Raw genomic sequence first — 16,096 nt, forward strand, 5'->3', positions numbered from 1 at the left:
TGCCCTTTTACTTACTTATTCCACATACATGTACAGTATCCCTTCTCCTTGAACTCTTACAGAGCCTAAGTGATAGTGTTGTGGTTTTTTTAATACTACCATTTTTTATTTTTACATCTCCCTATGCAGTCATCTCTTTTGGATACAGTGTTAGTACTCATAAAGTGTTAGTGAGCTACAATATATATATATAAGATAATGTACTTCGTATACTTTGCCATTTCTAACATTGTGTTTCTTTGGCTGGATTTGGTTTATTTTGCTTACTGTTTTTTTTTTTTTCTGGCTCTGGCTGCAGCTGTTCATGGAGTGAGACGATTCTGTTGAACTGTGTACAGCAACACTCAGATTTCTACTCACTCTGTTGCTCTGTATGGGAAGAGAAGAAAATGTAGTCATTGTGTTTTAAATTTAGTAACTTTTAGTAATTTTGGTGATTACTACGATCACTTTTCCGATTATAAATAAACCACATTGTTTAAAAATATTTTTTACTAGACTGAATTCTGTCCCAAAATTGGAACAGGCTGAGGAGAGTTTGGGAAAGAAATTATGGTCAAGTTTTTGCATTCTTAACCGTAAATGGAAACAGAAGGGCATTGACTGACCAGAAGCCTTAATTTTATACCTCTTGTAGCTAATGGAAAACATTATTTACTAAAAATGTTGTCAGATTTAGTTTGCCATGTTTTGGAGCTGCCTCTGGATGCCTGTAAGTGGTTGAAGTCTCAGGCAGACTCTTCTGTCTGATGCTTCTTGGGCAAACTGGGGAGCACTGGAAGCTCGATGTAAATAGGTGTTAGGTGACCTCTGGTGCAAGTGAAAGAGGTAACCCAGTGTCATTGTCACTGGGAGAGTAAGGCTAAGCTAGCAGACACTTGCAAATAACCATGGATTGTTGCAAAGCCAATTTCTAATCATTGAAAGCAAAGTCTGATTAATTCAATGTCTTCCTTGTCCAAATTGCTCAGAAAAGGCTGTAAAGGTTGATGAAGTAGCAAGGTGGTTAGTGGAGCTGAAGGAGAGGTAGTCAGGAAAACCCAAATACTGTTGTTGCTTCTGTAGCTGTCTTAAATCCATTTACTTCCGTGGACTACATTGGCTGTACAGTTTATTTACACCATTAAACACAATGTATGTGTTGGGGTGTTACTTCTGATCTCTCATCCTGGGGCCAGAACACCTCTCCTATAAAGAAGGGCTGAGAGGGTGGGGCTTGTCCAGCCTGGGGAAGAGAAGGCTCCAGGGAGACCTTATAGATCCTTTCAATATATAAAAGGGACAGAGAGAGATACTTGTTTTCCAAGGCCTGTAGTGACAGGACAAGGAGCACTGGTTTTAAATTGAAAGAGGGTAGGTTTAGATTGGACATAAGGAAGACATTTTTTACAGTGGGGGTGATGAGACTCTGAAACAGGTTGCCTGAGAAATTGTGGTTGTCCCATCATTTGAAGTGCTCAGTGTCAGGTTGTGTGGGACTTTGAACAAGCTGATTCAGTGAAAGCTGTCTCTGCCCATGGCAGGGGGGTTGGACTAGTTGATCTTTAAGGGTCCCTTCCGATACAAATCATTCTATGGTTTGTGATCCTGAAATTGTCCTTTTTGGATAGTCTTTACAGCAAGGTGCCAAAGTGTTTTACGGTGTTGGGGAATTAATGGTAGATGTTAAAAGTTGAATGTTGTAAAGTCACACACAGGAATGTTTCACCGATGACAGTATCTTGACTGTGTGTTGTGGTTTTTTATGACGTAGACATTTGATGAATTTTTCCATTACTACTTTTGTCTAAAGTCAAGATTAAAGACCTTTTATGAACTATTTGCTACTTCTTTTACTTATTTGGAAGAGTCCAGATTCTTGGAAGATATTTCCAAACAGTAGATGTGTTGGAAAAGTCCTGCTTCTCTATCTCAAGTCAGTATGTAAGTCTCTATTCTAGGTTACCAGACATTTGTCTTCTTTCTGCTGTTGGATTGTAAACAGTTTTTCATCTTCAGTGTTAAACAGAAACAGAAACTCAAGGAATGTCTATTAGTTTTTTCTTTATTTACTAGTAAGTGAGAAGCTCGGGAGCTTTTAGACATGTTTGTAACCATGTGTGAAGTATCCCCATATAAAGTTATTAATTTCATTCTGATGTATGAAAGCCAGTAATAGTTGTAACTTATGTTCTTGTTCACAGCTTTTCTCTCTCAGCACAGATGTGATACTTCATAGACAGTCAGGGCCAGAGGAGATTTTCTGGCAGAGCAAGGTATGATCTGAACTCAACAGCTTGTCCATACAACTGTAGTAGTTGTTTTCTGCCAATGAGGCCCAGAAAGTCTCCTTCTGCAATTAGGCAGAAACCAACTATGCTGGTGAGCCAAGAACTCTGTGAGCTGCATGAACAGTGCCTTTGAAAAATGGAGATCCTGAAGGAATACAGACCTTTCACCCTAACAGACAAAAATCAGAAGAGGCAAGAAGTACTGTTGGGATTTGGGGTTTTGGGTAAACCCAGGGCTTTAGGATAAAATAAGGTCCAACTGGTAGGGTGTGTTGGATTTTTTTTTTTTCCCCAAGATAAGATATTTGTGATGAGAAACCTGGTTTTGTTTAGCCAGTTTCTTTGGATAGCTTGACACATGTAAGTGCAAGTAGGGCAGTGGCACATCCATACTTCTCTGGGAGACATCTGCCTTTAGTGCCGTGTGACTCCAAGAGGTCATGTCTTGAGCCCTGGGTCTGAGACCACTGGACTCTGCTGGGAAAATGAGGTGAGAGCCTCTTCATTGGTGATGACAAATAGGTTTTCTGCAGGAATCTAATTGCAAAAATAACTGTGGAGGTGCAAGTGCTTTTCTTATTTAATGTCCTTTTAATACTGCCATGGAAGGTAAATATCCATGGCCATGGAGACAAATGTCCTCTTGTCCTCAGAGTACAGCAGGTACTCAAACAGGGTCGGGTCTGTGGATGTGTAATGCCTAGACATAGGCATAGATACTGTTCTCTGCAAATACTTTCTGTCAGGTGCAGTGTATTATCTAAGATAAATCCTGTTCTTTCCCCTCAGCAAATCATGGTGTCAGCAGGACAGCAGACGCTGTGGCTTTAGAACATCAGACATGGTTCAGGATTCTGCTCACGTTGCCTCTGTTAAGCCAATTTTAGAAACAGTGTGTTTATAACTGTCTTTAACCTTTTAATGGAGTTGAGAGAAAATGCTTAGTACAGGTTAGACCATTGCATGTTTGGATTATCACTTGTTTTTTACACAGTATATTTAATTTCAGGGTGACATTATCCTGTTACATTTTTTTTCTGAATGGTCTGACATGCTCACGCTGGTGTCAGTAGCTGATTTCTCACTCGCTTCTATAGGTAAAAGAAAAATTAATGGCAACATGAATAAAAGTATATTTTCATGTTTGGTCATGGATTTGTGGCTTGATCCTAAGTTATGTGTGCTTTTTGATGTTTTCGTATGAAAAATAGCGGGATAACTTATGCTGTTTCACATACAGCCTATTCCTACTTGTTTTAATAGAAAGAACTTAAAAATAAAAAAAAAATCATGACAGTGAGCAAAGCCAAAGTAATAATTCAACTAAAGGAAAGATAAAATGTGGCAATTTAGTGAGAATTTATTTGCAGTAGTATTTCCCGTTTTTCCCCCAGCTGCACGCAGTAAAATATATTTAGTCAATACAGTATCTTATTACCTACAAGATCTGTAAGTGCAATTGAGAGGTTCATATGCTTTTACATGACATGGCAGGAGCACTTTTGTACCAAAGTATAATGCAGTAAGCAGAGAAGCAAGGAATAATTCCTGGTTGTGACAAAAAAAGCCTGCACAGACTCATGGGGTAGCTCCATGGCCTTGGCATTTATAAAAGCTGAATTTACAAAACCTTAACATTTGAACCAGACACTTCAGACCTGCCATCCAACTGTCCTCAGTGCTGACAGAAAACACCTTTATTTATAAGTGCTGTGGGGAAAAAGGAGAAATTACTTGTTTGTTAGAAGCACCAGGCATTTAACCTCACTTTCTATATGTGTATGATGTGCTTTTAAGAAGTAACAGGGAACCATGGCATAGGAGACCTTCTATCTCTTCATCTAGGATAGAAAACCTTCTTTAGGAGAACAAGCTTGTTGGGATCAATGAGCATTTGTTTGAGGATGCTGAACTAGGTTTAGGCCTTTTTTATCCCCTATTAAATATTAACCTTTAGTTGAAGACCTAGAAGGTCTCTCACATTCCTAAGAGGGACAACATAATTTAAGTGTTCATTTTGGTAGCTGCCCAACTATGTGCCACTGAAATACAGTGTGCCTTTCACAAAGCTGTCCAGTTTTTTATTAGTGCTATTCCAAAGAGTCACTGTTTAGCCAAGTTTTCATTACTGCAGTTTTTTATTATTGGTGAGATTTGAAATGAAGAGCTCTGGACACTTGCTAATAGAAAACCATTGCTTATTATTCTGTTGCTGTTCTGAATCATATTTCCTGTGAAGGGGTTGAAATATTCTGGAAATGATGACTAAGAATATTTGTTTTAAGATATATTATGCTGCATTCTTAGCTGTGGATTTAAAAATAAATTGTCTACTGAGGAAAAAATGTTGGGCATGCTCCAGTTTCACAACAAAAAGTGGGGGTGGGTCAGATACTCTGTGCTTGGGCTGAAAAGGAAAAGTGCAGAGGGGTTGAGTAAAAGGCATTTCATGGAGACCCGAAGGAGAAGTCCAGCTGCATGTCTTGCATAAGGGAAAAACTTAAAAGACTTTCTCAATATTTCTGAAAGTTGGTGCAACTCTCTCTACATAATTGGAAAATGAGATTTGATACATGAAGGTGGCAAGAACTCAATGACCAGATTAATTCTACTTTAAAACATTTTATTTTTTTTTAAATGTTGCTTTTTTGAGTTGTACCTGTTTTGTGTACTGAAGTCATAATACAGAGAACTGAGTTAGTCTGAGAGAAGGAAGCTATAATTTGATTTGCTTGTCAAGTGTAACATAAGAAGAAACTCTTCTGCAAGTGTTGCAGAAGATGCTTTAATACTAAATACTTCTAGCTTTTTAATGTCATCCTTCAGCCTCTGCTTTTAATTGTAGACCTTAATAATGAACACACAGACCTCTCTGGCCTCTGCAGCAGTCACTTGAGTATCAATGATAAGAGACTTTGGTAATAAATAATGTGGGTATGGGCGAGGAGTACAGGTGACCTATTGGACTGGTTGATGTCTCTGAAATGAAGTTGTTCTGAATTTCCTTCCACGTCATCACACCTCTAAATCCAATTTTCAAAAGTGACGTGACAGTCTAGGAAAGCCAATGGTACTTGAATAAAGAAGTTCCTATTCAACTTTTGAAAAAGGCACTTGGGTTTCTAAGAGTTTCAATGACACGGTTGAACCAATATTTAAATAAACACATGTAGGTAAGGCAGGGTTGTAATTGCATTCTCTCTGCAGTATGGGCTTTTTTTTTTTTTTTTTCTTTTCATAAAACTGTAGTGGTGGTGGATAGGGTTAGACTGAGATCCTACTGAAATGAAACAAGCTTTGAGTGGTGTTTTGACCTTTCTGCCCACCAAAACAAAACACCATGAAATGATGCAAGAAAACAGAAGGTGGGTCAGGGTGGGCTGGGCTGTGGGTGTTGGTGACAGGGGCACCCCATTTTACGCTGCCTGGACTGGTCCCAGGTCTGTTGAACTGGGGTTTTGTGGGGAAGGAGCTTTTATTGAAGCCTGACCTCACAGTGATCCCAGGTGAAATAATATAGATTGAACACATCTGGTCATCAAACAGAGTCAAGTGTCTCGTCTTTCTTACCTGAGGCCAGTGCTCTGACCAGAGGTCCTCCTTGTTCCTCCTGGCCTGCAAGCTTGTCTGGGCTGCCCTGACAAGGTGTCATTGAAATTCATGTGCTTTTGTGAAATATGTTGATACAGCTGAAAAGGCTGCCAGCAGAAAAAAAAAATCCCTTATTGCTCTTCTAGGGAGACAGTGAATAGGAGGCTATTTTTTAGTAGGAGGAGAGATATTTGTTAGAATTAGTCTTATAAACCTGTCACAGCATAATTTATGCTTTCCTCTCTGTGCAGGCTACAGCTTTCCTGCTGTAAGGATTGTGAGAAAGCATAGGACCATTCCAGATCCAAAAACAGAGTGGCTGTGAAATCTTGTTCTCATATGAATGCTAAGAAAGATTACTTGAAAAATGTGTAGGAAGAAAAATAAGAGTGATCGTTACAGATAAGAAGAAATGTCTAATTCTTAAGAGGACATAAGTCTTGCCACAGATTAGGGAAACTTAAAAAAAGAACCCTGAAAAAATATTTGGAAATACTAGTGTTTGTTTTTTAAACAGTGAAGCTTGCAGTTTTGTCTGCATGTCTGTTACTTTGTTTCCTTCCCATTGACAGATCTGTGAGATTGCACAGGTAAAGAAAGCACTTCAAATTCTTCTTCACTGTTTCTTTTTTCTTCTTTTTCTTTCTTCTTTTTTTCTTCTTTTTTTTGCTCCCCTTTTGTTCATATACATCCATAAGATTCAGACACTTGTTTTTATCTAATGCTTGGGGGTTTCTGTCCTCTTTCAGCTTTGCCTTGAATCTACAGGTAAGGTCAAGCTTGGTTATTAAATCATTAGCCTTTTAAGGTATATTAAAACCAGTCTCCATTCTTCATTTGAGTTCATGTCACTGTGGCCTTGTGGTCAATACATACAAAATCTGCCATGCTGTGGTGCATCCAAAAGAGCATTGCTCCTCATCATTTCAGCTGCTTCTCAGAGTTTGGTGGCTGAGGTTGAGTGTTTTTTCTTCTGTCTGCTGGAATCCTGGGGACTTTACAATGCAATATTGTTCCTGGCATGGAGTGATGAATGTGATCCTTACTGTGGGAAAATTCCTCTGACAGCCGTGCTATTTGGGAGGAGGTTTGTTGTTGATGCTCTCTTCAGTCACAGGATGTGGCTCAGGCAGCCGTGACCACACGGAGAGGGGCGAGTGATGCTCCCTGCCATATTACTCTCAGCCTTACCCTTCTCACATCTCCTGCCATTGTGCCTGTGTGTTCACACCTCAGGCTGTCCTGTCTTTTCTCTGCAGTTCATTTTCATTGCCAGTCACTGGCTTTTCAGCAGAGCGTGGTCCTTAAAGCACAGCTCTTCGTTATAGTCTCATAAAGAATTTAGATAAAATGGTGTTGCAAGTGCATCTGTGTAGTGGCAAAAGCCTTGGCTGACCTGGGAAATAACCCCTGTCTGCCCTGTAGGCTCTTCACTATGTGATGGAAGGGACTCTGTATTGCACTGCTGTGGTGATGCTGGACAGTCTCTTCCATAGGGCTTTCAGTAGCCTGTTGTTTCTCAGACACAGCTTTCACTGTCCTTTGAGTCCTGTGAAGGTGGGTTTTGGTAAGAACAACTTACAGATAGTTGTTTTTTTTTAGATCCCTGCCAAAGCAAAATCAGGGATTTGGAAAATCTGGGATTGTCAGGGCCACACCGGGGCAGTGGAGGTGGGCTCAGAGGCATGAAAGAAGGCTCACAACATAAGCAATTTTCTGGGGGTAGGGTAAACGCTGGTGGTTGATGCCGAATCTCTGCACCCTGGCAGAGCAGGTGCCTGTCCCCCGTACTTGAGTGTTCACTGGTTCCTTGTGTCAGTCAGAGGAATGCTGTGTCTGGACTAGGAATGAATGAAGAATAGGAGCACAAGGAGGAAGACTTCTGCAAGGCTTCAGTCACATCTGTATAAAGGGCAGGTGCTTGCCACATAGGAGAGCTAATATTTATTACTGCAGAAACACATCTGAGTACTGCATAGAGAACACAGATTTGAAATTTAACAACCCAGCTCCCTCTGACAAGATCTGAATCTTTTAAATAGAAACTGTACTGGAGCTCTTGAGAAGCTATTCTCCAGGATCATAGTCTGGAGAAAGGGGATGCACCAGGAGGCTCACTGTACTCTGCTGTCAAGATTTTTGTGTGAGTTGTGCAGGTGGAGCTCTTGAGAGTTGTGGGATGGAAGAGGAAAGAGAAATGGTTTCTCTTTGTAGGAGAGACTTTGAAAGGGCAAAAGCCTTCTTAAGGTCCTGCTGACAGCTTGAAAACAGCAAACTCTATTCAGTGATTAAATAAATAAATAGAAAAAAGGGCAAAAGAGTTAGAATGAGTGAAATATGCCTGGTGAGATTTCCCTCTGCAGTGAGAATTCACAGACTGCACTAGAATTAACTTCCTCAATCTAATAATTAGTATTATTGGGGTCTGAATTTGGCAAAACTCATGTACTGTTTGTTAAAGATTTCACTATAAAATATTTTTCATGGAGATCTATGTTTATTCATCAGTAGATCTGCATTAGGAGAATACATGATGTGCTTTCTAGACCCAGGCTTCCTGTTCCTTAAAACCTGTTGACTTTCTTGTATATCTTCTTACCTCCAATGCAGATGGGCAGAATCCTTTTCGTACATCAAAAGACTTGGACGAATGACAGAAGCCTGAAAAATATTCAGCTGTTAAGGTTGAGTTTGCATTTGAGGTTAATTCCATATGAGCATCTGCTTTAATTGACATTATATAAATAAATTTGTCGTGCAGTTTTCCCCTTGCTTTCATCTAGGGTACATCTGGCTGGGATGGAAGGGTGTATTGATTGGGAGATTTCAAGGAATGGTGGAGTCTGGGCCAGGAGGGGCTGAGACCTTCAAGGTGGACTGGGTATGCCAACTGGCTTCCCAGTGGGGCCCAGTGGCAGAAGAAGAGGCAGCAGTCACTTGCTAAAGCACAGCAAATTTTGTCCAAACATGAGAAAACACTTCTTTACTCTGAGGGTGGTGAGACACTGGAGCAGATTACCCAGAGAAACTGTGAAGTCTCCATCCTTGGAGACATTCAAAACCCAGGTGAATGTGACCATGGGCAACCTGCTGCATCTGGTTCTGCACGAGCAGGGGACTTGGAGCTCCTTGCAACCTCTGCTTCTGAGGGGTGATTTAGAAGAGACTTAAAGCAGAGGATACAGAGAAGGCAGACGAGAGGGTAGAATGTTTTCCTATGGGGTTGAGGAGGGACTTGGCTGTGTACTGGGAAGGGCTGGGTGCTCTCCAAGGGAGGGACAAACGCGGTATTGCAGAGCTCCAGGTTAGGAAGCATGGGGGAGGTCTGGAAAGAGAAGGAGTGAGACCTGAGCTTGGTTGTGGCTGGGTAAGTGGAACAAGTAACCACCTTGTTATACCCATTTCGTCTGACTTGGATTTTGTCTTGAGTATAGATCTGTGGGCGTGACTGTCTTCCTGTGTTTGAACCACCCTCAGAGAGTGATTTATCCCTTCACCATGACTTTTTGCAAGGGGGCTGTCCACACAATCCATTACCTGGTCCTGTAATTTTAAATTTTATTTGGTTTTGCTTTATGTTTGCTGCTGGAGATGTAGTCCTTGCCTTTTACAAACTAACAAAACTCTCTGTTTTAAATAGGCAATATTAATAACAACGTAAACCAAGAACAATTAAAAAGACAGATTTTAAAGAAAATAAATGCTTTAGCTACAGCTTGCTAACCAGGAGATGAGCCCTTCAGAAAGCTCCTGCCCTGGAGACATCTCCTGGCTCTGTAGCTTAATGCATGCAAATCCACTGCACTTTGTGGCAGAGCTGAACTATGACTGTGGCTATTGCAAGTCAAATATTCTAGTTCCCTTTTGGCTTCCCCAATGAGTGTGCAGTGTGTGCCTGTGCACTGTCTGCATCAGCACAGGCCCTTACCAAAGGACATGTAGGGCACATTTCAACAAGTAGTTTTTAAAAATTCTGCATATTCTGTAAAAATAATTGCTTAGGTAAGAAGCAGTTATTGCATACAATGAAAGCAATGTTCCAGAAGAATCTTAACTCTCCCTGCACAGAAATGAGAAAGATATTTGAAGTAAGAGGCACTTGGAGCACATGATTAAGACAGTGGGACTTCCCAATGAAGTCTTTTCCCTGGAACCTGATGCTGCGTGCCAGGGGAGACTGTATGCTCATAGTTGGACACTTGATATCACATACCATTTTCTTATTACAGTACTTAACCCTTTGCTTTTCCCTACCTGTAACATATTGTACCAATTTCAGTCAAACACACAATAAGCAACAAGAACAGCAATGAAGCCTGAAAGTCTGTTTTTACCAATTTATGAAGAGATGCAGGGGTTGAGATCAGGGAAGGTGCCATACTGGGCTGCATTTATCCAGTGCATTGTTTCCAGTGGTGTTTGATGTGAGCTAGAGAAAGGCACATCAATGTGTAATTTATTTTGGAACACATTTTCTTGAGAATTTCAGTAAGAAAAGATGAAACTATTTGCACAAGGTGTATTTCTCATGCTGTTTAACTGAAGTTTGAAGGACTGGAGAGGCTCTGCCCTGGGGGTGCCCACTGGGGTCCTGCGGCCTGGCCGCAGTGGTGCGGAGCCAGCATTAATCAACCAAACACAGGAGGCAAGTTGCTCCTTGTGCTGGAGGTTGTGTTTTGGCCCACCACCAAACCAGCTACCGCGAAGGATAAGTGATGTCAAACACTACTTGCCTGCAGTGTAAACAGGGCTGGAGGCTAAAGTGGGTAAATAACATTGACTGACAACAAATAGAGCTAAGCAGAGCCTGTAGCCATCTGACAGCTGATGGGTTTCATGAAGCATCAAGGAAGGAGGCTCAGAGGTGATCAGTGCCTACCCTGCTGCTGAGCAGAGCTGTATGCATGTGCTCTGCTACAAGCTGAAGCTCTGCAGTCTGGTTTGACAACTGATTAGGTGGTGTTAAGTAAGCAAATCAGGTATGTCAAAGTGGCTACAGGCCCTTTGATGTCAAGAAAGGAATGTGTCTCCATTCGTAAATTTGTTAGGAGGAATGTCTTGATGGCAGGGGAGACTTGCTCATTGGTAAGTGACACCTGATGGTTTTGTCCTCTGTGTATCTGCAATTGCTGTGCTCAGTATTACCTTTCTGCCTGGGATGATGAAGTTGATAAACTCTGTGTGCTATCTAGTACAGGACACAAGCCCTTGAGTCTTTCAAGATACTGGGGCCAGAGAAGTGGTGTGGTGCTTCCAAGAACTGAGATACTGTTGAATCACTGGTGTAATGGAGCCATATGCAGCTGCAGGGGGGAAAGCGTGTCTCTCTCAGCTAAACACCTGCTCTTTGGGTGACTTGATCATGCTGGAGCCTGGGACCTGTTCAAGGGGAGCTTGCACCTATAGCAGAGGTCACAGTTCAAGGTTTGGAGTGCAGAGATCTACTTTTCTTTCCTTGGGCCCCTGACCCCAGCATAACCTTTTCCTTTTCCTGTGCTTCCCCTAAAACTCCCAGACACACTTCTTCTCTGCATATGTAGACGTCTGCATCTGAGCTGCTCGAGCCTGACTCTGTGTAAGTCGAGAGAGGTTATTTTCTGCCCTGGTGAGGCCACATCAGGAATACAGTGTCCAGTTCTGGGCTCCCCAGTTCAAGAGAGACAGGGAACTACTAGAGAGAGTCCAGAGGAGGGCAACAAAGATGACTGGGGGATTGGAGCATCTCCCTTAGGAGGAAATGCTGAGAGAGCTGGAACTCTTTAGCCTAGAGAAGAGAAGGCTGACGGGACACCTTATTAATGCCTGTAAGTATCTAAAAGGTGAGTGCAAGGAGGATGGAGCCAGACTCTTTTCAGTATTTCCCAGTGACAGGATGAGGGGCAGCAGGCACAAGCTGGAACACAGGAAGTTCCACTTAACTATGAGAAAAAACTTCTTTACAGTGACAGTGACAAAGCACTGGGACAGGCTGCCCAGGGAGGTTGTGGAGCCCCCTTCTCTGGAGATATTCAAGACCTGCCTGGATGCAGTCCTGAGTAATGTGCTCCAGGTGATCCTGCTTTAGCAGGGGAGTTGGACTAGATGATCTCTGGAGGTCCCTTCCAACTTTGACAATTCTGTGATTCTGTGAATAGAAGCACCCTGGCCCTGAGCAGTGTGGTCTTCTCAGAAGGAGTCCCACAACTAGTAACAAGTTTCTGAGAAATGTGAATAGTGTTAATGTCTGATCATTTAGTTGCCACTAAATTGCTGTGCCACTTATTATCATGTCCATCTAGGATCACGGTTCTATCACAGTCTTTGTACATTGACCATTGCGGGGAAGAAGGTGTAAGCTTTAGTTACTGAGGTTTCTTTGTGTTTTGGCAGCATGGTAATTTGCTGTTAGAGGAGCCCTGTGAACCAGTAAGTGCCTTGAGCTCCTAGTACGGGCCTGCTGTATGTCCTAAGTTGAGTTCCCACATGGAGTTGGACATGGGATTCCCTGCAGTTTTCTGTTGTAACTTGCATCTGGTAGAAGAGATGTTGTTGTAGTTGAATCTTCTGTGAGGAAGGCAGATGCCACCACCTATTCCAATCTTATTTTCTTCTACCTGCAAAGATAAGCCTTCTGTTACCATTACTAAATGCCTGAAGTTTTCTCTAATGCTTTGTATAGGAGAACATTTCCAAGATGTCTGTCAAGTTTAAGAGTTTACTTCTCCGAAAGTCAGACTATACTTAAGCGCTTTGGTGAAGGCTTCCTCTTCACCTCATCCAGATAAGTCTTTTTCTAATTTGAAGAACATTGGATTTCCGGATGAGGTTTTACTCTTCTGCTGTTGTGTGTTCAGCAAATGAGACTGTTGTGTCCAGGCTTGCTGCCTGAAGCCTGCACTCTGAGCCTCAGGGATGGACGCTTCTGCTTGGATTGTCTTCTCAACTCTTAGAAGCTCTTTTTTTTCTCAAGAAAGCTATGATAATCAAGTTATCCAAACATTTACTAAATTTTGTGGTTAATTTTTTTTATTCTGAGAAAGAAATTTTACATGTCTAGTCTACTGGTCTGGCACTGCATGGAAGCTGGGTGGAAAGCATAGAAATAGAGGCTGGGACACCACCAAAGTGCTGCATCTTGGGAAGACTGAAATCTGGAAATGACTACAGTTTTGTCCAGTGGAACTAGTGAAAGAGTTTCCAGCAGACTTGATTTCTCCACTGACTCCACAGCTCATCCACTGTTATGCACATGAGTATCTACATATGAAAATAAAATAAGCATTTTTCCCATGGTTATTTTATGGATACTTTTATGTCTCCTGGGGAGTGTGCTCAACACCACACTGGCTTATCCAGCAGGGACCTTCATAAGTTATCTTTTCATTATCTGATTCCTTGCTGTCACATGCCACATGGAATATATTTGTTTCTCCTATACTTTTGGGAACTATGGTTGAAATGGCCGAAAGGTTCTTGAGTTAGTAAGCACGGACAGACACATGGTGCATGTTCATGTGAACAGCTTAATTCCTTTGGTACCTTCTGACACTGTTTTGTGGTTATTCCTCATAGGCTTAGAAGTCTTTCTTAAGTTTTTCCCATATGTACGTTGAAATAATTGCCATTTATAATGTCAGAAATAACATTCTTACTATGGATACCCAGACTGAGAAGTCATTTAAATTTGATCTTCTTCTCTCAACAAACTTACTCCTAAATGTGAAGTTTTGGCATTAGATCAGACATTGTTAATGTGGATTGTAATGTAGAGTTGGCAATGTTAAGTACTGTTCTAAATCTCTCTAACTTATTTTTTCTGCATATAAATTGGGTATTTGTGTTTTTTCTGGGGCACACATGTTCTCTTTGATGCCAGTTTGCATGTGGTTTGTTATGAGTCGGCCTTAATCCTAATCTGTGGTCCCTCAGAGTTGCATAAAAAATGATTATAGTTTGTTTATAATCTGTTTTTTAATTTGTTATCCACCTCTGTTCACTCTGACATTTGAGGCTTTCATTTGTACCTTATGTGCAGTCCTGTGGCATAGGTTCTTGAAGATGACCCTGATATTAGGATGCAACAAAACCAAACAAAAAAAATTATTTCCTTCAGTGTAGAAAAACAACACATTTTTCTTCTTCTAATATTTTATTCTTTTACAAATGCATTTAAATAGGTGGCTATTTAAATGTATTTAATTTAACCACAATACTGATCGGTTGCTTCCTTTGTTTTTAAGTTCTTATCAAAAGGTAGCATGTTCTGCTGGTATATGTTTCAGATACAGTTGTGGCCCCATTTCATCACACAATTGCATGTGTTTGGGACAAAAATTGCTTCCAGAATTTAACAAGGCCTTTACACATGCGCTGTTGAGCCATGGGGCTTGATGTTTTTGAAAGAATAACACATTTATTTTGGATTTGGTGTCATTTGCGTACAGTGAGTAAATTGTCACACTGTATTGGTAACTGTCTTAGGTATTTGTGGATAAACATTTTTATGTTTAAAATGAAACCAACTAAACTGAAAAAAAACAACAAAACCGAAACAAAAAAAGAGGTGAATCATCATCCTAATCTTTTGACAGTATTATACAGAAGGTAAGCTATACTCTGCCACTTATAAAATAATATTGCCTTATTTTTCAGTCTCGTGCTGAATATTGGAAGGGAAGTGGTGTTGAAAGTGGAAGATGTGTTCTGTATAATCTGTTGTAGAGGATAGAAATACCTTTCTAATCTATTGCTCTCTGTTACTCGTCCCTGGGTATTCAAGTACAGTCCAGGGGCTACCACCAGAGGACAAGTAGATACTGTATTGCTTAGTATCTCAAGGTTCTGTCTCCTGCATAAGTTCCTAGTTCCAATGAGAAGACAGGAGCACAAGATTTGGAGTTTGTTCAAGATCATGAGTCTGACAAGGAGCAGACACCCAGCCCTCTGAAGAGAGCAACACCTGCCTGGGATCCACAATCTCAGGCTTACCCTAGAATTAAGTGCTTAAACTGGGCTAATTGTTTCTTATTTTCTTTCTTGTACACAATATTCTTTACATATAGCTTTCTGTGTGTAGTACTTTACTATTTCATAACTGCTGGAGCTTCATGTCCATTAGATGGGTCCCAGAAGAGTGGCCAGTGGAAGGCAGAACACACAGAACTTCCTCTGTTAATTGCTGAGCATTTCCTCAGAGCTGCTTCTCGCTGCCTGTAGGGAGTGGCTTGCAGTAATCATGTACAGAGCAGTGCTGAAGCGAATGTCTTTGTTAAAATTGAGGTTGAAAGACATTACAGTCATGTAATGATTAGCTAATATGATTCATTCCATCTCTTTTTAAAAAATGAATCTGTCTTTGTAACTTCATCTCTCAGGTAAGGACCAACACAGACTGAAAGATTTTGTTGGTGGCAAAATCAAGCACTTGTTCTTCAGTCTTTCTTGTCATTTGCATATGTGCGTGCATGCTTATGTTTACTCAAAAACTTAGTTGCTCTAGGCTTTAATTGGCTAAAAATGCTGCAGAAAAAGAATTATTACATGAAATGAGACTGCATAAAAGCAATATGGACTACACAGAAACATTTAAAAAATCAGTGCAAGATCCCCTTTGGATGTTGAGCAGGATGAAGACCTTGACTTTGAAGGCAGATTCCTTCCTTTCTGTGCCAGTGCAGGAACAGTGAGTTGCAGAGAGGGAATGCAGGTGGCAAACCTTGAACAAAAGGTGGTAAGAGCAGGCAATGAGGAGAACACTGAGGAATTCCAGACAGCTCAGGTGCCTTAGGAATATTTTCCACTCTCTGGCTAGCCAGGCCCCTTGCCTCTTGTGTCCAGACCACTTGGCGTGGTCCTGGCTCTTCAGTCTGCCTCACACTCTGGGCTGCGCTTCTTCTGGCTCCCAGTGGGAAAGTGCTGGCGTTTTCACAAATTAAGGACTTCAGACATTTCCTTCCAGTGAGATGTGCCTTTATTTGCTCTCCTTGGCTCTGATTGCCATGTAATCCAAATCACAGACCCCAGGGGACCTTCCCTGCCAAACCTCTGCCCACCATCCTGCTGAGCAGTGCTGCTCAGGGCTGTCCTCCCTCCCAGCTGCTGTGCTCCCTCTCCCCACAGCAATGGCACCTTTGGTGCTGTTTTGAGCACAGTAGCATCATTTAGTGAGGGAGGTGGGAGCCTTTTTGGAAAAATGCCCTGCAGATGGGTAATTGTTCATACCTCTGCATTGGGGTCTGGCTTTCATTGGGTTTGGT

The 16,096-nt window shown here is 41.4% G+C and overlaps 1 protein-coding gene across 3 annotated transcripts in view; it reads left to right on the forward strand.

The window, feature by feature from the left end:
• Positions 1 to 16,096, forward strand: part of ST7 (suppression of tumorigenicity 7) — a 149,001-nt gene that overhangs the window by 20,229 nt on the left and 112,676 nt on the right. Inside the window, exon 1 of one of the 3 annotated variants that reach the window (XM_051619516.1) lies at positions 9,211 to 9,228. The exons of the other annotated variants lie outside the window; for them this stretch is intronic. The gene's annotated coding sequence lies outside the window, so the exon portion shown is untranslated. Of the gene's footprint in view, positions 1 to 9,210; positions 9,229 to 16,096 lie in introns of those variants that run through there. 3 annotated transcript variants of the gene reach the window in all.

Source organism: Apus apus, chromosome 1 (assembly GCF_020740795.1).
Source record: "Apus apus isolate bApuApu2 chromosome 1, bApuApu2.pri.cur, whole genome shotgun sequence".
In the NCBI taxonomy this organism is placed as follows: domain Eukaryota; kingdom Metazoa; phylum Chordata; class Aves; order Apodiformes; family Apodidae; genus Apus; species Apus apus.